The 21,535-nt window shown below is 40.1% G+C and overlaps 1 non-coding gene across 1 annotated transcript; it reads right to left on the bottom strand.

Moving 5' to 3' along the window:
- Positions 1-18,899: 18,899 nt before the first annotated feature.
- Positions 18,900-19,007, bottom strand: LOC112780365 (small nucleolar RNA R71). Its single transcript, XR_003191207.1, has one exon. It is a non-coding gene; the product is annotated as a small nucleolar RNA R71 (small nucleolar RNA).
- Between the last annotated feature and the right edge of the window lie 2,528 nt (positions 19,008-21,535).

Raw genomic sequence — 21,535 nt, 5'->3', positions numbered from 1 at the left:
GTTGCAAACACCGGATACTTCAGCTCACAGTATCGGTTTGTAAACTTTACTGGATCAGTAGCAGGGAGTAGCTGGTCGGCCTTCTCCTGCGGGGTAAAATTTTTCTCCCGCTAGGAGTCATCGTGCATGATATCCATGATGGACATAGCAGATTCTCCTCTTTTACATTTGCCAGTAGTAGCCTTTGCTTTTCCTTTTCTTTGGCTGGCAGACATCCTGAAAGACAGAAAACCAGGATATAAAAAATAGGAAAACAAATAGGCAAATAATCAAAAGAAACACAAAGTGGCAAAGTAGCAATAGAAGAGGAGATTGAGTTAAGTAAATTTGCATTAAGAATTGTACAAGAGTTAGAATACTGAGAAGAAAAATGTCACAATCCAAAATGTACTTCAGTTCAAGTTAATTAGAAAAAGTATCATCATGCCTTGGTTAGAATGTTAAAAGAAAGTGAAAAACCAGAAGAAAATTTTTTTTGAAATGTTATGTTTGGTTAGAAACGAAAAATAGTTTAGGAAGTTAAAATTAGTGAGTTAGTAAAAAGTGGGTAAAGTAAGTGGCATAATGATCATATTCCAAGTAATAGGCATTCACAAATAGAAGCTATAGGTAACTCATATCCAAACAAGGAAATTAAGTTGATGATGATTCAGATAGATATAGAAATAGCAAAAATTGGAATCTAAACATAAAAAATGCAGATTAAGAACCAGGAAATTAAAAAGAATAAGAAAGCTTGCCCTAGCATTCATGAATTGGTTTGGTAAAAGCAGAGTAAAGCAGAGTTTAAACAGCCAAAACCAAAATATGAATGAAAGTCAAAAACAGTTTATAAAAATTTGGGCAACATTCCGACTGAAATTGGATTGTCCCGGAAAATAAACAGCAATCAGAATAGTTCATATGAATGAAAACAGATTGCAATTAAAGAGTATGAACAAGAATGAACTTGAAGAACAGCATATGAACATTATTAACATATAGCAATAGCAGAATTGCGAAAATTATAAAATAAGAAACACGAACAGCGCAATTAAACAGGCCTAAATCCACTAACCACATCCTAGGCTACCTAACAACCTAAAATCCACTACAACATGCATAACTAACTAGCCTAAATATGAACATAAACAGAAAAATATGAATTAACTACGAATGGATAGAAGGGTGGCGTTCGTCGGAACCTGGTAGGCAAATTAAGGAGAGTGGGGCAGAGAGGTGGCTGGGGGATAGTGGCGGTGGCGTCGGGTGCGGCGGAGGAGGGTGGCGGAGGCGGCGGCGGTTGCTGTTTGGAGGCAGGGGCTTCGGGAAGGGCAATGGGGGTGGGGGGAGAGAGAGGGAAGGAAGGGAATAGGGGGCTTGGGTGGCAGATGGGGGCGCGGCGGTGACGGCGGTGCGGTGGGGTGGTGATCGCGGAGGGGGGCAGTGGCGGTGGAGGGAGGAAGGAGAAGGAAGAAGAAGAAAGAAGGGGAAGGAGGAAGGGGGTGGGTGGCGACGAGGTCTGGGTGGTCGGCGGGGTGGCGGCGGTTGGTGATGGTGGCTGGGTGGTGGTGGTGTGATCGGAGAAGAAGAGAGGGAGGAGAGGGGTTTCGGGGGGGGGGGGGGCGCGAATGGTAGGGTTCGCGTGACTGGGGGGTTATAAATTTGAATCCACGCGATCGCGTGGGGCACGCGGTCGCGTGGCTGGAGTGAAATGGGGGTCGACGCGATCGCGTGAGTGGCGCGATCGCATGGGATAGCTAAAAGAGTGAATGACGCGATCGCCTGGGGCATGAGATCGCGTCACTGGAAATTGTGCTAAACGCATGAATCCAGCATCGTTTCAGCGCAACAATCTGTCTCCTTTAGGGGTGTTGTGTAATCCATGCGACGCGATCGCGTCGCTCACGCGATCGCGTGGGATTAATGTTGTGCAAGTGACGCGATCGTGTCAGGGACGCGATCACGTGGGCCATTTGTGCGAAACGCACAATGGCCGCACAATTCCAGCCTAACTTTCTGGACGTTGGATCTTTACGCTGATCTCCAGATCACGCGGCCGCGTGAATGACGCGGTCGCGTGGGAAGTGTTTTTTGCAACTTGACGTAATCGCATGAATGATGCGGTCGCATCGCACACCCTTTTTTTTGTGCAAAATACAGAATACAATGCTAATATGAATGTTATGCATGATTCCAGGTTCAATGAAGTAAAATAAAATAAAACTCAAAAATAAACAAAACGGAATAAAATTAAAATTGAAAAAAGGAACGATCATACCATGGTGGGTTGTCTCCCACCTAGCACTTTTAGTTAAAGTCCTTAAGTTGGACATTGGATGAGCTTCCTGTTATGGTGGCTTGTGCTTAAATTCATCCAGAAATCTCCACCAACGATTGGAATGCCAATAGCCTCCGGGGTCCCAAACTAGGCATGTAAAGCTTCTGAGCAGCTTCAAATAGATTCTCAGGCTCCCAGGGTGACGAGTGTCAGAATAGATTTTAGGATCCAAAACTTGGCTTTTAAATCCACCTTCGTCTTGATCTATATTTTTCTATCCGGGCGGTTTAGAAATTAGATTCTCACCAGAATAACCAAACGTTTTCCGAGATCCATTTGATAGATCATGATGCCAATCCGCACACTTCGAGTCGAAGCGTGGAACCTTATTGAACCTTGTGCACCAGCTCTGAGTACGAGCCATTTCCCTTTTACTCTTAAAGCCGCAGAGAGCTCTAAGCTGGCCATCTGTTTCAAGCAAACCATATTCAAGTGAAAAAATAAAGCTAAAGGTTAATGATTGTACCTACTTGAAGCTTGTATTGGGTGGTAAAGGCCTTGGGATAGGTGGTTCTAGTGGTTCTGTGAGTTTTACTCCCTTGTGCTCTTCTGTGAAATTCTTCACTTCCTTGCAAGATTCCTCAAATGTATCCATGTCCTGATCAAAGCCTTCTATGTCTTCCTCGTCACTCAAGTCATAAACGGGAGGTTGAGAAAAATCTACCTCTGTATCATCTTCATACTCGCTTGGGGAAGATTCTTCGATCTCAGAGAATTCACTCGTAGATGCAAGTTCATTACTAGAAGAACTGGACTTGTGACTATCATCATCAAGAGAATTTGCTTCTTGGGTCATTCCATCTAGTTCTTCATAAGAGACTTGCTTTGGGGGTTGTACACTATCCTCTTTAGCATCAATTGTAACGGCCTTGACAGAATTCTCCACAACTCTGGGTTCCCATGGAAGTTCAGCGTCTCCTAAGTCTTCAACCAACTCTTCTTCTTGTATAATGATAGCTTCCTCTGCTTGTTCTAGTACGAAGTCATGCTCCGTCTTGTCCACTGGAGTTTCTAATATCTCCTTCATGCTACGCTTTTCATTAGATTGTCCACATGGGGCTCTGGGAGGCCCTTGAATGTTCGAACGTCTAGAAGATAATTGACTTATTGCTTGCTCCAGTTGATGAAGGGTTGTTTGAAGTTGATCTACTGTTCCATTGAGGCGAACTTCTGATTCTCGTGGTGATGGATTTGGATGTGGTACATTGGGAAGTGGTGGTGTTTGGGAGTAATTGGATTGGAATCGGGGTAAATGAGGATTATATGGTGGCGAATGGTGAAAAGGAGCTTGTGAGTGTGGTGGTTCAAGGTTGTGTTGAAAGGATGGCCTATAAGTATAGGGTGGGGCTTGTTGGTAACTACGAGGTTGTCCACCATGTCCATTGCCTTGGTATGCATTGTAGAATGATCTTTGTCCATGATATCTTGGAGGGTGTTGCTGCCAAAAGGGTTGATCAGATCCTCTTGGCTCCATCCATCTTTGATTGTTCTGACCTTGATGCATGTTCCTGTTATAACTTTCATTCCTTTCAACAATATTAGAACCAAACTCAAAGCGAGAGGCATGAGAATTCATAGTAGCTAATGAAGATAAAAGAAGAAAATAAAAACAAATAAACACGTAAAAGAAAAATATTTATAATAACCAATAATAAGGCACACGATTGCAATTCCCCGGCAACGGCGCCATTTTGACGTTAGGATTTTTTCCAGTAAAAAATTTTATAAAAACAGTCGTGTTGTAGATACAGTTTCTAAACCAACAGAAATCCCGTCATACAAACATTTTGGTTGTCACAAGTAACAAACTCCTAAATAAATTGATAACCAAAGTATTCAAACCTCGGGTCGTCTTCTCAAGGAACTGCAGGGAAGTATGTTCTTATTATTGGTTATGGAGGTTGTAAATTGGGGTTTTGAGAATGAGGAGCGAATGGTTTAATTAGCAATTAAAGTGAATGAAGAACAAGTAATTTAAATGGCAAGTAAAATAAATAGATGACTGTAAATAAACTTTTGGCAAGGTATGAGAAATTAGAGGTCCTATCCTAGCTATCCTTATCAATGATGATGAAAATTAAATCTTAATTCCACTTTGTTAACCTTTACTAAGGCAAAGGAAGGTCAAGGGATTAATTGGTTTGATCTTCGGATCCTATTTATTTCCTAAGAAAAGATTGGGATTATTGAAGTTCAATTTAATTAACAAAGATAACAATTATCAATCATGTTCGAGTTTGATAACTCCTGAGTTACTGATTTCTTAACCAAGACCAAAAGGAGAAAAGTAAATCTACTGGAATAAAAATGTCTTCAGATGGGAATAACAATAATGTAAATAAAAGAAAGCAATAATAAACTGAAATACCTCAAATAACATTAATTCAAAGAGTAATCTGTAACATAGAAGAATTCATAAATAAAATTGGGAAAATAATAAAAAGGAATATTGAACCTGATAAAAAGAGATAATCCTGAAAGCGCATAAAATCCTAATTCTAAATCCTAATCCTAAAGAGAGGAGACAGAGGAGAGAACCTCTCTCTAAACTAAATCTAAATCATGGAAAACTAACTAATTGGAGACTCTCTCTGAATGGATGCATTCCCCCACTTCATAACCTCTGGTCTATGCCTTCTGAACTTGGATTTGGGCCAAAAAGGGCTTCAGAATTCGCTATGAGCGTTTTCTGCAATTTCTGGTGCGTGGCCTCTGTCACGCGTCCGCGTGGGTCACGCGGTCGCATCATTCGGAGTTTTCCTTGTCACGCGGTCGTGTCAGTCATGCGACCGCGTCATATGTGTTTCGCTCGAGGCGCGCGGTCGCGTCAGTCATGCGGCCACGTCAATGCCTTTTCGCGCTGGCATGCGGCCGCGTCGCCCATGCGATCGCGTGGTTGCCAGTTTCATCAAAAACTCTGTTTTGTGCTTTCCTTCCATTTTTGTATGTTTTATTTCCATCCTTTATGTCATTCCTGCCTTAGAAGATCTGAAACTACTCAACACACGAATCACGGCATCGAACGGAAATAAAGGGTAATCAAAATAATTATTTTTAAGCATAGGAAACATGTTTTACACATACATCACATAATAAGGAAGGGAAAGTAAAACCATGCAATTAATATGAATAAGTGGGTGAAGGATTGAATAAATCACTCAGATTAAGCACAAAATATATCATAAAATATGGGTTTATCAGCTGAACATCAGCGAGAAGCTGAAAGAGGCCTTCGAAGAGAAACTAGGCGACGCCAAGAACTAGAGAACAAGCTCATGAAACTGGAAGCCGACCTCACGACCAGAACTGCTCGCCCCAACAACGAAGACAACTCCCACAAAGACCAAGATCCCTTCACCAAAGAGATCATGAAAGCCAAAATTCCAAAAGATTTTAAAGCCCCCGACATGACTTTATGCGACGGCACTGACGATCGTGATTTCTGCCAGTAAAGAATGTCATAAAAATAGTTGTGTTGTAGATATAGTCTCTAAACCGACAAAAATCACTTTCGTACAAACGTTTTGGGTGTCACAAGTAACAAACCCCTTAAAAATTGTTAACCGAGTATTCAAACCTCGGGTCGTCTTCTCAAGGAACTGCGAGGAAGTATGTTCTTATTATTGGTTATAAAGGTTGTAATCGGGGTTTAGAAGGTGAGAAGCAAGTAATTTAAATGACGAGTGAATTAAATGGCAATTAAAAATAAATAATAACTGTAAAACAACTTTTGGCAAGATAAGGGAAATTAGAAGTTCAACTTAGTTATCCCTTTCAACAATAATGAAAGTTGTATCTTAATTCCACTTAGTTAACCTATGAAGCAAAGGTAAGTCAAGGGACTAATTAGTTTGACCTTCGAATCCTATTTATTTCCTAGGAAAAAGTTGGGATTATTGAAGTTCAGATCAATTAGCAAGATAACGATTATCAATTATGCTGAGTTCGATAATGTTGAGTCACTGATTTCTTAACCAAGACCAAAAGGGGAAAAAGTAAATTGATGGAATAATAAAAGTATCCTTAGATGGGAAGCAATGGCAACTTAAATCAAAGAGAACAATCATAAACTGAAAAATACCTTAAATATCATTAATTCAAATAGAAATCTGTAACATGGAGTAATTCATAATTTAAATTATAATAATCAATTCAAATATTGGAATCAAATAAATAAAAGTAAAATTGAAATAAAAGGATATTAAAACCTGGATCCAGAGTTACTCCCAGAACTAGAAGAAGTCCTAAATCCTAAGAGAGAGAGAGAGAGAGAATCTCTCTCTAAACTAAATCTAAATCATGAAAACTAGAAATTGGCGAGCTCCCTCTGAATGGATGCATTCCTCCACTTTATAACCTCTAATCTATGCTTTCTATACTTGGATCTGGGCCAAAAAGGGCTTCAGAAATTGCTGGGGGCGTATTCTGTAAATTCTGATACGTGGCCTCTGTCACGCGTCCGCGTGGGTCACGTGGTCGCGTCATCTGAAGCTTTTCCTTTCCACGCGGTCGCGTCAGTCACGCATCCGCGTCGTGGGTGTTCTATTCAAGGCGCGCGGTCGCGTCAGTCATGTGGCCGCGTCGCTGCTTCTTTGCTTCTGGCACGCGATCGCGTGGATACCAGTTTCCTTAAAGCTCCGTTTTGCCTTCTCCTTCCATTTTTTTATGTTTCCTTTTTTCATCCTTTAAGTCATTCAGCCTTAGGAAACCTGAAGCTACTCAACACACTAATCACGGCATCGAATGGAAATAAAGGTAATTGAAATAATTAATTTTTTTAAAGCTTAGGAAATATATTTTTCACAATATGACATAATAAGGAAGGGAAAGTAAAACCATGCAATTAATGTGAATAAGTAGGTGAAGAGTTGAATAAATCACTCTAATTAAGCACAAAAGAACTCATGAAATATGGGTTTATCAACCTCCCCACACTTAAACACTAGCATGTCCTCATGCTAAATCCAAGGTAAATAATTAAGGTTAAAGTGATGGAATGTTATGAAATGCAACCTATGCTAAATGCATCTACCTAATGAGTCATGCAATTCTAATTCATCCACTCATATATAAAGCCTACATGTAGTCAAATTATTTCACATTCTCAAGGAGATATATATACATATATGGCTAACCCTCAAATAATAAAGCATTTTTTTGCAAATGAGATGAGAGAAAAAAAACTTGCAAGACAATCAGAGATAAATGTTTAATGAGCTTTTGAACCTTCACTGGATTTTGTGTTTTCTCTCTAATCACTCAGTGTTTATTGGGTTAATCACTCTATTCTTCCTTTCATTCTTCCTTTCTATAACTTTGTTTTTCGTCTAACTAATCAACAATTATAGAACATAGTCATACCAAAACTCATGAGGTCTTTAATTAAGGTTGTAAGGGGGTCAAGGCAAAGGGTAAGGATATATGTATAAGGCTAAGTGAGCTAATAAGTGAATCCTTAATTAGACTAAGATCTCACCTAACATACATACTTAGTAAAACAATGCTCCTTTACCTATTCTCCCTATTTTCTTGCTTTTGATGTCACATGCTCATGTTTTAATTCTTGTTTTTATCCCATGTGCATTGCTTTTTATTTTGCATTAAGGAGTTCTTTTTGTATCCCCTTATTTACATGCTTGAAAACTAACTTTTTTTTTGAATACACATGGTAATTTTAATTAATTTGAATTTTCATGAGCCTGCTTCCCAAAATTTTGAGTTGCTTTATTCTTTTTAATTTTTCTACCTTTTGTCTTTATCAACTATGTTCCCAATAAGTTTCCCACATTTTAATATATTTATAATTTTCTATCTTAAGCTAACCAAGGATTCACTTGGGATTTTCTTTTGTTTTTCTGCTTAAGGCTAGTAATTTGGCTAAAATAGAATAAGGGTTTTTTTTTTAAAAAGCTCAAAGGGGGCTAACAAAGGTGATGTAAAAGGTAGGCTAATTTGGGATAAGTGAGCTAAAATCAAATGATGGCCTCAATCATTATTTTGAGATGTACCTATATTCTATAATCGGACATATAGACTAAAACAAAGTAAAGAACACCAGAATAAGAAAGAAGGTTGGAACACACATAAATAAAAATTATGGTTTGTATGTCATGCAGGTGTAGTTAAAAATTCTCATTATTCTCTTAAAAAGTAATCTAGGGTAGCCTTTGAAGTTTTAATGTTTCTCCTTGATGAATGTTGTCAGTTTAACTACATCATGTAATGCCATATATATAAGGTTTTATGGATCTAAATCTATTATGTTCAAGTTCCTAGCTTACTCTTTTTTATATTTGTCAATTTAAACTAAGCTATAACTAAGCTGTCTTATGTAAAAAGGGTAAACTACACTAATTGATCCACTAATAAGTTAGAATTGCAAACTAAACTAAATAACTAAAATGAACTAAATAACTAAAATATGAACAAAAAATGCAAAATGCAGAAAATAGAGTAAAATACACAAGTAGCAATGTATAAGTACTCAGAAAATAATAATAAAAGAAAAAGAGAAAAATACAGAAAAAATATCCAAAATAAAAGAAAAAATATGTAGTAGTTCACCAAAATAAACGCCAGAGATGGCGACCTCCCCACACTTAAAATGAAGCATCGTCCCCGATGCTCAATCAAGCCGGGTGTGAAGGAGTGTCGTCACTGGTACAGGTCCTTACCCTCCAGCACACACCAGAGGAGGGTGATCATGGCAGCCGGGATCTCAGTCTCATGAGTACTCGGCATCACATAGTTGCTCAAGATCTGATGCCATAGCCGAGCCTCATCATTCAAGTACACTCTCTTGATCCCTCTAGGCATAGTGGTGTCCTGACCCATCTCCCAAGGAACAGCAGGGTCGAGAGCTATCCGTGCCTTCACAGCATCCCAATCAAACCGCATCTGGCCCATGTCCTCCTCAGCCTGTGCATAACCATCTGGCTGATCGGACTTGGCTGGGATCTGGAGAACGGTCTCTATGGCCTCCTCAGTGACCAGAATTAGCTTTCCCCTCAGGTTCACTGCATCTAGGGTAGTAAGGTAGTAGTTGCAATAGAATTCCCGTACCCAAGATGCATTGACCTCTGTCAGTGGTCTCTCCAGAAAGAACCAGCCCCTTTGCTTGATTTGCTCAGTGGTGTATTGCTGGAGGGCTTCTGGAATCTTCAAGGTACATTCCAGGTATAGATTTTTGGAGTTTGCAAAGGTCGGGTACTTCATCTCACAGTACCGGTTTGCAAATTTTATAGGATCAGTTGAAGGGAGCAGCTGGTCAGCTTTTTCCTACTGTGTGAAGTTCTTCTCCTGCCATGAGAAATCGTGCATTAGAGCAATGATGGACTGGGAGGAATCTCCTCGCTTGCGCTTGCCAGTAGCCTTGCCTTTGCCTTTCCTTTGTGAGGCAGACATCCTGAAAAATAGAAAACCAGGAAATGGATAAAATAGGAAAGCAAATAGGCAATTTAAACAAAGGAAACTCAAAGCGGTAAGGGAGAAATAGAATAAGGAAAATGAGTAATTGAAATGTGATTGAATTAATGTTAAATGGAATGAAAAAAATCAATATGCCATAGTGAGAAAGTTAGGGGAAGTGAAAGTGATCAGAAAAGAGATCAAGAGGGTTATATGGTAAAAATAAATTAGTAAATTAAAATTAGTGAGTTAGGAAAGTAAGTGGCATAGAAAAAATTCCATATAACAAGGATTCACAGGTAAGAATAAAAGTACTCATAATTGAATATAGAAAACAGGGTGATGCTGATTCGAATAGAAATAAAGTAATCAGAAATTGGAATCAGTGAATCACAAATGCAGGTTATGAACCAGGAAATCAAGGAGGATAAGAAAGTGGCCCTAGCATTCATGAAATGGTTTGGGGGAAGCAGAGTAAAACAGAGTTGCCAAATCAAAACAAGAATGAAAACAATTTTCAAAAAATTTGGGCAGTATTTCGGCTAAAATTGGATTGTCCCGGAAAATAAACAGCAATCATATCAGTTCATATGAATTAAAAGAAATCAAGCTGCATGTACAGAGATATAACATAAAAACTCAATGTAAACAGCAGCAACATACAAGAAAGCAGCATATGAATCATGATTATAGTAGCAACAGATTTGCACATAGGATAAGACAGAAGTAAGAACAGTGCAAGGAAACAGACCTAGATCCACTAATCACAGCCTAAGCTACCTAACAACCTAAAAATCCACTACAACATGCAAGTCTAGCTATCCTAATCATGAACATAAACGAAAAAAAATACAGAAAAGTGACGAACGGATAAAAGGGTTGCGTGTTGTGGAACCTGGTAAGCGGAAGGGGTGGAACAGGGAAGAAGGTGGCTGCGGCGGCGTCCGGCGCGGTGGTGGTGCACGGCGTCACGGTGGCGGCTGAGGGGGCAGTGGCGGAGGGAGGTATTAGGGTTAGTGAGAGAGGAAGAGGATAGGGGAAGGGAGGGCGGTGGTTGTTGCTGGCTGAAGGGGGTGGGTGGCGGAGAGGGGGGCGCAGCTGGATGGCCGGCGGTGGCTGGACGGTGCTCGCGGAGGTGGCTGTGGTGGAAAGGGGAGGAGAGAGGAAGAAGGAAGAAGAGAGAAGGGGAGGGGATGGTACGGCGGCGGCGTCTGGGCGGCGGCGGCGTCGGGGTGGTGGTGTGGTGGCTGGCCGGCGGTGGCTGGGGGAAGAAGAACAGAGAAGGAGAAGAGGGTTGGGGGTGAAGGGGGGGCTGCGCGACTGATAGGGTTCGCGTGGCTGGGGGGGTTATATTTTCGAATCCACGCGGCCGCGTGGGGTACGCGGTCGCGTGGTTGGGGTGAAAATGGGGGAGACGCGATCGCGTGGGGCGCGCGATCGCATGAGAGGAGGGAAAAGAGGGGTGACGCGATCGCGTGGGTTGCGCGATCGCGTCGCTGGAATTCGTGCTAAACGTACGACTCCAGCGCCGTTTCAGCGCAACTCTCTGTCTCCTTTTGGGGTGATATGCAATCCATGCGACGCGATCGCGTCGCTCACGCGGTCGCTGGGATTGGTATTGGGTAAGTGACGCGATCGCATGGGGCATGCGATCGCGTGGGCCAATTTGTGCGAAACGCCCAAGAGCCGCATGATTCCAGCCCAACTTTCTGTTCGTTGGATCCTTATGCCGATATATATATATATATATATATATATATATATATATATATATATATATATATATATATATATATATATATCACGCGACCGCGTGGGTCACGCGGTCGCATGGGTGGTGTTTTTCGCGATATGACGCGATCGCATGGGGCATGCGGTCGCGTCGTGCAACCCCTTTTTTTTAACTGAAAAATGCGGGATGCAGTGATTAACATGAATGCTATGCATGATTCCAGGTTAATGTTAAAGTAAAAAAAGGGTAAATTGAAAACAATAAACAAGAAATAGATTGAGAAAGAAGCGACCATACCATGGTGGGTTGTCTCCCACCTAGCACTTTTAGTTAAAGTCCTTAAGTTGGACATTGGAAGAGTATCCTGTTATGGTGGCTTATGTTTAAATTTGTCCAAAAATTTCTACCAGTGCTTGGAATGCCAATAGCCTCCGGGGTCCCAAACTAGGCATGTAAAGCTTCTGAGCAGCTTCAAACAGATATTCAGCCTCCCGGGATGACGAATGTCAGAATATAATCCATGATCCCAAGCTGTGTTTTTAGATCCGCCTCCGTTTTGATTTGTAAGTTTCTATTTGGGCGGGTTAAAAAGTAGAATCTCACCGTGGTGACCAAACGTTCTCCGTGATCCATGCAATTGAGCATGATACCAATCCGTGTACTTCGAGGTGAAGTGTGGAACCTTATTGAACCTGGTGCACCAGTTCTGAGTACGAGCCAATTCCCTCTTACTCTTAAAGCCGCAGAGAGCTCTAAGTTGGCCATCTGTTTCAAGCAAACCATATTCAAGTGAATAAGTAAAATTATAAGTTAAGGATTGTACCCACTTGAAGCTTGTATTAGGTGGTAATGGCCTTGGGATAGGTGTTTTTGGTGGTTCTGCAAGTTCCGTTTTCTTGTGCTCTTCTGTGAATTCTTCCACTTCCTTGCAAAGATCTTCAATTGTATCTGTATCCTGGTCAAAGTCTTCTATGTCTTCCTCATCACTCGAGTCATAGATTGGAGGTTGAGAGAAATCTACCTCCGCATCATCTTCATATTCACTTGGAGAAAATTCTTCGATCTCAGAGAATTCACTTGCGGACGCAAGTTCATCACTAGGAGAACTAGACTTGTGACTATCATCATCAAGGAAATTTGCTTCTCGGATTATTCCGTTTGATTCTTCGTAAACGACTTGCCTTGGAAATTGTACGGTATCCTCCTTAGCATCAACTGCAGCATCTTGGACGGAGTTTTCCTCAATTCTGGATTCCCAAGGAAGTTCAGCATCTCCTAGATCTTCAACCAACTTTTCTTCTTGAACAATGACAGCTTCTTCCACTTGTTCTAGTACGAATTTATTCTCTGTCTTGTCCATTGGAGTCTCTAGTATTTCTTTCATGCTACGCTCTTCATCGGACTGTCCACATGGAGCTGTGGTTGATCCTTGTATATTTGAGCGCCTAGTGGCCCATTGAATTAGTGCTTGCTCCAGTTGTTGAATGGTTGTTTGAAATTTAATTACTGTTTCTTTTAGGCGATCCTCTGCTTCGCGGTTTGCCGGACTTGGACATGATACAAAGGAAAGTGGTGATGATTGGGAACGATTGGATTGGTAAAGGATCATATGATGGCGAATGGTGAAGAGAAGCTTGTGAGTGTGGTGGTTCGAGGTTATGTTGAAAGGATGGTTCATATGCACGGGGTGGGGCTTGTTGGTAGTTACAAGGTTGTCCACCATGTCTTTCAGCTGGGTATGCACGGTAGAATGGTCTTTGTCCAGGATATCTCGGAGTGTGTTGCTGCCAAAAGGGTTGATTAGATCCTCTTGGTTCCATCCATCCTTGATTGGTCTGACCTTGATGCACATTCCCGCTGTAACTTCCATTTCCTTTAACAATATTAGAACCAAACTCAAAGCGAGAGGGGTGAGAGTTCATAGTAGCAAATAAAGATAAAAAGGAAAAACAAAAATAAATAAACAAGCAAAAGAAAAATATTTACAATAACCAACAATAAGGCACACGTTAGCAGTTCCCCGGTAACGACGCCATTTTGACAATCGTGATTTCTGCCAGTAAAGAATGTCATAAAAACAGTCGCGTTGTAGATATAGTCTCTAAACCGACAAAAATACCTTTCGTACAAACGTTTTGGGTGTCACAAGTAACAAACCCCTTAAAAATTGTTAACCGAGTATTCAAACCTCGGGTCGTCTTCTCAAGGAACTGCGAGGAAGTATGTTCTTATTATTGGTTATAAAGGTTGTAATCGGGGTTTAGAAGGTGAGAAGCAAGTAATTTAAATGATGAGTGAATTAAATGGAAATTAAAAATAAATAATAACTGTAAAACAACTTTTGGCAAGATAAGGGAAATTAGAAGTCCAACTTAGTTATCCCTTTCAACAATAATGAAAGTTGTATCTTAATTCCACTTAGTTAACCTATGAAGCAAAGGTAAGTCAAGGGACTAATTAGTTTGACCTTCGAATCCTATTTATTTCCTAGGAAAAAGTTGGGATTATTGAAGTTCAGATCAATTAGCAAGATAACGATTATCAATTATGCTGAGTTCGATAATGTTGAGTCACTGATTTCTTAACCAAGACCAAAAGGGGAAAAAGTAAATTGCTGGAATAATAAAAGTGTCCTTAGATGGGAAGCAATGGCAACTTAAATCAAAGAGAACAATCATAAACTGAAAAATACCTTAAATATCATTAATTCAAATAGAAATCTGTAACATGGAGTAATTCATAATTTAAATTATAATAATCAATTCAAATATTGGAATCAAATAAATAAAAGTAAAATTGAAATAAAAGAACATTAAAACCTGGATCCAGAGTTACTCCCAGAACAAGAAGAAGTCCTAAATCCTAAGAGAGAGAGAGAATCTCTCTCTAAACTAAATCTAAATCATGAAAACTAGAAATTGGCGAGCTCCCTCTGAATGGATGCATTCCTCCACTTTATAACCTCTAATCTATGCTTTCTGTACTTGGATCTGGGCCAAAAAGGGCTTCAGAAATTGCTGGGGGCGTATTCTGTAAATTCTGATACGTGGCCTCTGTCACGCGTCCGCGTGGGTCACGCGGTCGCGTCATCTGGAGCTTTTCCTTTCCACGCGGTCGCGTCAGTCACGCGTCCGCATCGTGGGTGTTCTACTCAAGGTGCGCGGTCGTGTCAGTCATGCGGCCGCGTCGCTGCTTCTTTGCTTCTGGCACGCGATCGCGTCGTCCATGCAATCGCGTGGATACCAGTTTCCTTAAAGCTCCGTTTTGCCTTCTCCTTCCATTTTTGTATGTTTCCTTTTTTCATCCTTTAAGTCATTGATGGGCGGATAATTTATACGGTTTTTGGCATTGTTTTTAGTATGTTTTTAGTAGGATCTAGTTACTTTTAGGGATGTTTTCATTAGTTTTTATGTTAAATTCACATTTCTGGACTTTACTATGAGTTTGTGTGCTTTTCTGTGATTTCAGGTATTTTCTGGCTGAAATTGAGGGACTTGAGCAAAAATCTGATTCAGAGGTTGAAGAAGGACTGCTGATGCTGTTGGATTCTGACCTCCCTGCACTCAAAGAGGATTTTCTGGAGCTACAGAACTCGAAATGGCGCGCTTCCAATTGCGTTGGAAAGTAGACATCCAGGGCTTTCCAGCAATATATAATAGTCCATACTTTGGCCAAGAATTGACGACGTAAACTGGCGTTCAACGCCAGCCTTCTGCCCAAATCTGGCGTCCAGCGCCAGAAAAGGATCCAAAACCAGAGTTGAACGCCCAAACTGGCACAAAAACTGGCGTTCAACTCCACAAATGGCCTCTGCACGTGCAACACTTAAGCTCAGCCCAAACACACACCAAGTGGGCCCCGGAAGTGGATTTATACATCAAATACTTACTCATGTAAACCCTAGTAGCTAGTTTATTATAAATAGGACCTCTTACTATTGTATTAGGCATCTTTGGATTACCTTATGATCCTTTGATCACGTTTTAGGGGGCTGGCCATCTCGGCCATGCCTGGACCTTCACTTATGTATTTTTAACGGTAGAGTTTCTACACTCCATAGATTAAGGTGTGGAGCTCTGCTGTTCCTCAAAGATTAATGCAAAGTACTACTGTTTTCTATTCAATTCTTCTTATTTCTCTTCTAAGATATCCATTCGCACCCAAGAACGTGATGAAGGTGATGATTATGTGTGACGCTCATCATCCTTCTCCCTTATGAACGCGTGCCTGACAAACACTTCTGTTCTACATGAATTAAGCTAGAATGAGTATCTCTTAGATCTCCTAACCAGAATCTTCGTGGCGTAAGCTAGAATGATGGCGGCATTCAAGAGAATCCGGAAGGTCTAAACCTTGTCTGTGGTATTCTGAGTATGATTCAATGATTGAATGACTGTGACGAGCTTCAAACTCGCGATTGTTGGGCGTTAGTGACAGACGCAAAAGGAGGGTGAATCCTATTCCAGCATGATCGAGAACCGACAGATGAATAGCCGTGCCGTGACAGGGTGTGTGAGCATATCTTTCACTGAGAGGAGGGGATGTAGCCACTGACAACGGTGATGCCCTTGCATACAGCCAGCCATGGAAAGGAATGAGACTGATTGGATGAAGATAGCAGGAAAGCAGAGGTTCAGAGGAACAAAAAGCATCTCCATTCGCTTATCTGAAATTTCTACCAATGATTTACATAAGTATCTCTATCCCTATTCTATTATTTATTATTCGAAAACATCTTCATCACTTTATATCTGCCTGACTGAGATTTTCAAGGTGACCATAGCTTGCTTCATACCAACAATCTCCGTGGGATTCGACCCTTACTCACGTAAGGTATTACTTGGACGACCCAGTGCACTTGCTGGTTAGTTGTATCGAGGTTGTGACAAATTATGAATGTGTAATCACAATTTCGTGCACCAAGTTTTTGGCGCCGTTGCCGGGGATTGTTTGAGTTTTCGGCAAGCTTTTGGTCCGGTAACATCAGTGCCAGATTCCCTTTTGATCCGGCAACAGCACCAAGTTTTTGGCGCCGTTGCCGGGGATTGTTCGAGTTTGGACAACTGACGGTTCATCCTGTTGCTCAGATTAGGTAATTTTCTTTTTGTTTTCTTTTCAAAAATTTTTCAAAAATATTTCTAAAATTTTCTCTTCTGTTTTCGAAAAAAATAATAAAAATAAAAATGTTTTCAAAAAATTTTTTATTCAAAATTTTTAAGAATGAATTCTAGTGTTTCAGGAAGCATGTTGAAGCCTGGCTGGCTGTAAAGCCATGTCTATTCCTTTGAGAATGAGTATGTCAGGCATGTCATATCTGAATTACATGCTGAAGCTTGGCTGGCCATTGGCCATGTCTAGTGTTTTGGACCGGAGCTTTCATTGAAAGCTTGGCTGGCTAGTGAGCCATGTCTAATTCCTGGACTGAAGCTTTAGACTAAGAATGCAAGATTCCTGGAATTCATATTAAAAATTTTGGAATCCTTATTTTCCTTTTTCATATAATTTTCGAAAAAAAATCCAAAAAAAAAATTAGAAAATCATAAAAATAAAAAAATATTTTTGTGTTTCTTGTTTGAGTCTTGAGTCATATCATAAGTTTGGTGTCGCTTGCATGTGCATCTTGCATTTTTCGAAAATTTCATGCATTCATAGTGTTCTTCATGATCTTCAAGTTGTTCTTGGTAAGTCTTCTTGTTTGATCTTGATGATTTTTTGTTTTGTGTCTTTCCATGTTTATCATATGCATTCTTGAATTCTTAGTGTCTAAGCATTAAAGAATTCTAAGTTTGGTGTCTTGCATGTTTTATTTGCATTAAAAATTTTTCAAAATTGTGTCTATGATGTTCATCTTGACATTCATAGTGTTCTTGGTGTTCATCTTGACATTCATAGCATTCTTGCATGCATTCATTGTTTTGATCTAAAAATTTCATGCATTGCATAATTTTCATGTTTTTCATAAAAAAATTCAAAAATAAAAAAAAATATCTTTCCTTGTTTCTCTCATCAAATTCGAAAATTTGAGTTGACTTTTTCAAAAATTTTTAAAATCAAGTTGTTTCTTATAAGTCAAATCAAATTTTCAATTTGAAAATCTTATCTTTTTCAAAAATCAAATCTTTTTCAAATTTCTTAGTTATTTTCGAAAATTCTAAAAATATTTTTCAAAAATCTTTTTCTTATTTTTATATCAAATTTTCGAAAATAACATAATCAATTAATGTTTTGATTCAAAAATTTGAAGTTTGTTACTTGCTTGTTAAGAAAGATTCAAACTTTAAGTTCTAGAATCATATCTTGTGATTTCTTATGAATCAAGTCATTAATTGTGATTTTAAAAATCAAATCTTTTTCAAAACTAATTTCAATCATATCTTTTCAAAAATATCTTCTTATCTTATCTTTTTCAAAAATATCTTTTCAAAATATCTTTTCTAACTTCCTAACTTCTTATCTTTTCAAAATTTGTTTCAACTAACTAACTAACTTTTTGTTTGTTTCTTAACTTTTTCAAAACTACCTAACTAACTCTCTCTCTCTAATTTTCGAAAATATCTTCCCTCTTTTTCAAAAATTTCTTTTTAATTAACTAATTATTTTTATTTTTTATTTTTGATTTCAAAAATTTTCGAAAATTACTAACATTTTTCAAAAAACCATTTTCGAAAATCACTAACTCTTTTTCAAAATAATTTTTGAAAATTATCCCTCCCCCATCTCATTCTATTTATTTATTCATATCCTAACATCTCATCTCACCTCTCTTCCATCCTCACAGTTGTGTTTCTTCCATTATATTACATTCTTTGTCTCCCCCTCTTCTTCCACTCACACAGGGATCCCTATACTGTGGTATAAAGGATCTCCATTATTATTATTATTTTTCTGTGCCTTCTTCTTTGTCATATGAGCAGGAGCAAGGATAAGAACATTCTTGTGGAAGCAGATCCAGAACCTGAAAGGACTCTGAAGAGAAAATTAAGAGAAGCTAAAATACAACAATCCAGAGATAACCTTTCAGAAATTTTCGAACAGGAAAAGGAGATGGCAGCCGAAAATAATAATAATGTAAGGAAGATGCTTGGTGACTTTACTGCACCTAATTCCAATTTACATGGAAGAAGCATCTCCATTCCTGCCATTGGAGCAAACAATTTTGAGCTGAAACCTCAATTAGTTTCTCTGATGCAGCAGAACTGCAAGTTTCATGGACTTCCATCTGAAGATCCTTTTCAGTTCTTAACTGAATTCTTGCAGATATGTGATACTGTTAAGACTAATGGAGTAGATCCTGAAGTCTACAGGCTCATGCTTTTCCCTTTTGCTGTAAGAGACAGAGCTAGATTATGGTTGGATTCTCAACCTAAAGACAGCATGAACTCTTGGGATAAGCTGGTCACGGCTTTCTTAGCCAAGTACTTTCCTCCTCAAAAGCTGAGCAAGCTTAGAGCTGATGTTCAAACCTTTAGACAGAAAGAAGGTGAATCCCTCTATGAAGCTTGGGAAAGATACAAACAGTTGACCAAAAAGTGTCCTTCTGACATGCTTTCAGAATGGACCATCCTGGATATATTCTATGATGGTTTATCTGAGCTATCAAAGATGTCACTGGACACCTCTGCAGGTGGATCCATTCACCTAAAGAAAACGCCTGCAGAAGCTCAAGAACTCATTGACATGGTTGCTAATAACCAGTTCATGTACACTTCTGAAAGGAATCCTGTGAGTAATGGGATGCCTATGAAGAAGGGAGTTCTTGAAGTTGATACTCTGAATGCCATATTGGCTCAGAATAAAATATTGACTCAGCAAGTCAATATGATCTCTCAGAGTCTGCATGGAATGCAAGCTGCATCCAACAGTACTCAAGAGGCTTCTTCTGAAGAAGAAGCTTATGATCCTGAGAACCTTGCAATAGCAGAGGTAAATTACTTAGGTGAACCTTATGGAAACACCTATAACTCAACATGGAGAAATCATCCAAATTTCTCATGGAAGGATCAAAAGCCCCAACAAGGCTTTAATAATGGTGGAAGAAACAGGTTTAGCAATAGCAAGCCTTTTCCATCATCAACTCAGCAACAGACAGAGAACTCTGAACAAAATGCTTCTAATTTAGCAAATCTAGTCTCTGATCTATCTAAGGCCACTGTAAGTTTCATGAATGAAACAAGGTCTTCCATTAGAAATCTGGAAGCACAAGTGGGCCAGCTGAGTAAAAGGATCACTGAAATCCCTCCTAGTACTCTCCCAAGCAATACAGAAGAGAACCCAAAAGGAGAGTGCAAGGCCATTGACATAAGTGCCATGGCCGAACCTGTGAGGAGAGGAGAGGACGTGAATCCCAAGGAGGAAGACCTCCTGGGACGTCCAGTGATCAATAAGGAGCTTCCCTCTGAGGAACCAAAGGAATCTGAGACTCATCTAGAGACCATAGAGATTCCATTGAACCTCCTTATGCCCTTCATGAGCTCTGATGAGTATTCCTCTTCTGAAGAGAATGAGGATATTACTAAAGAGCAAACTACCAAGTTTCTTGGTGCAATCATGAAGCTGAATGCCAAATTATTTGGCATTGATACTTGGGAAGTTGAACCTCCCTTGTTCATCAATGAACTAAGTGATCTGGATCAACTGACATTGCCTCAGAAGAGACAGGATCCTGGAAAGTTCATAATACCCTGCACCATAGGCACCATGATCTTTAAGGCTCTGTGTGACCTTGGTTCAGGAATAAACCTCATGCCCCTCTCTATAATAGAGAAACTGGGAATCTATGGGGTGCAAGCTGCTAAAATCTCACTGGAGATGGCAGACAGCTCAAGAAAACAGGCTTATGGACAAGTAGAAGATGTATTAGTAAAGGTTGAGGGCCTTTACATACCTACTGATTTCATAGTCCTGGATACTGGAAAGGAAGAGGATGAATCCATCATCCTAGGAAGACCTTTCCTGGCCATAGCAAGAGTTGTGATTGATGTTGACAGAGGTGAAATAGTCCTCCAATGGAATGAGGACTCCCTTGTGTTTAAAACTCAAGGATCTCCCTCTGCAACCATGGAGAGGAAGCAGGAAAAGCTTCTCTCCAGGCAGAGTCAACCAGAGCCCCCACAGTCAAACTCTAAGTTTGGTGTTGGGAGGCCACAACCAAACTCTAAGTTTGGTGTTGAACTCCCATATCCAAACTCTAAGTTTGATGTTGGAGAGTCTCAACAAAGCTCTGCACATCTGTGAGGCTCCATGAGAGCCCACTGTCAAGCTATTGACATTAAAGAAGCGCTTGTTGGGAGGCAACCCAATGTTTATCTAATTCTTATTTTTATTGTTTTTCATGTTTTCTTAGGTTCATGATCATGTGGAGTCACAAAATAAATATAAAAATTGAAAACGGAATCAAAAACAGCAGAAGAAAAATCACACCCTGGAGGAGCATCTGTCTGGCGTTCAGCGCCAGAACAGAGCATGGTTCTGGCGCTGAACGCCCAAAATGGGCAGCTTCTGGGCGCTGAACGCCAGAACAGGCATGGTTCTGGCATTCAACGCCAGAAATGGCACACAGATGGGCGTTGAACGCCCAAAATGGCTACCAACCTGGCGCTGAACGCCCAGAGTTGGATACAAAGGAATTTTTACATGCCTAATGGGTGCAGGGATGTAAATCCTTGAACACCTCAGGATCTGTGGACCCCACAGGATCCACTCAGGATCTGTGGACCCCACAGGATCCCCACCTACCTCCACTCACCTCTTCTCACCACTCTCTTTCACACAACCCCGTAAACACTCTTCCCTAAAAACCCCTCACCAATCACCTCAATCTCTCTTCCCCACTAAACCTTCACCACTCACATCCACCCACTCTTCCCCATAAACCTACCTCATAAACTCCACCTACCTTCAAAATTCAAAACCAATTTCCCACCCAAACCCACCCATATGGCCGAACCAATACCCCCCCTCCCTTCCCTATATAAAGCCCTCCATTCTTCATCAAATTCACACAACACACCCCTCTACACTCTCCTTGGCCGAAACCACCTCTCCCTCTCCCTCTCCATATTTCTTCTTCTTCTTCT

The sequence above is a fragment of the Arachis hypogaea genome, chromosome 19 (assembly GCF_003086295.3).
Source record: "Arachis hypogaea cultivar Tifrunner chromosome 19, arahy.Tifrunner.gnm2.J5K5, whole genome shotgun sequence".
Classification (NCBI taxonomy): domain Eukaryota; kingdom Viridiplantae; phylum Streptophyta; class Magnoliopsida; order Fabales; family Fabaceae; genus Arachis; species Arachis hypogaea.
The sequence above is the reverse complement of the archived record's forward strand: the minus strand, read 5'-3'. Positions and strand labels throughout refer to the sequence as shown.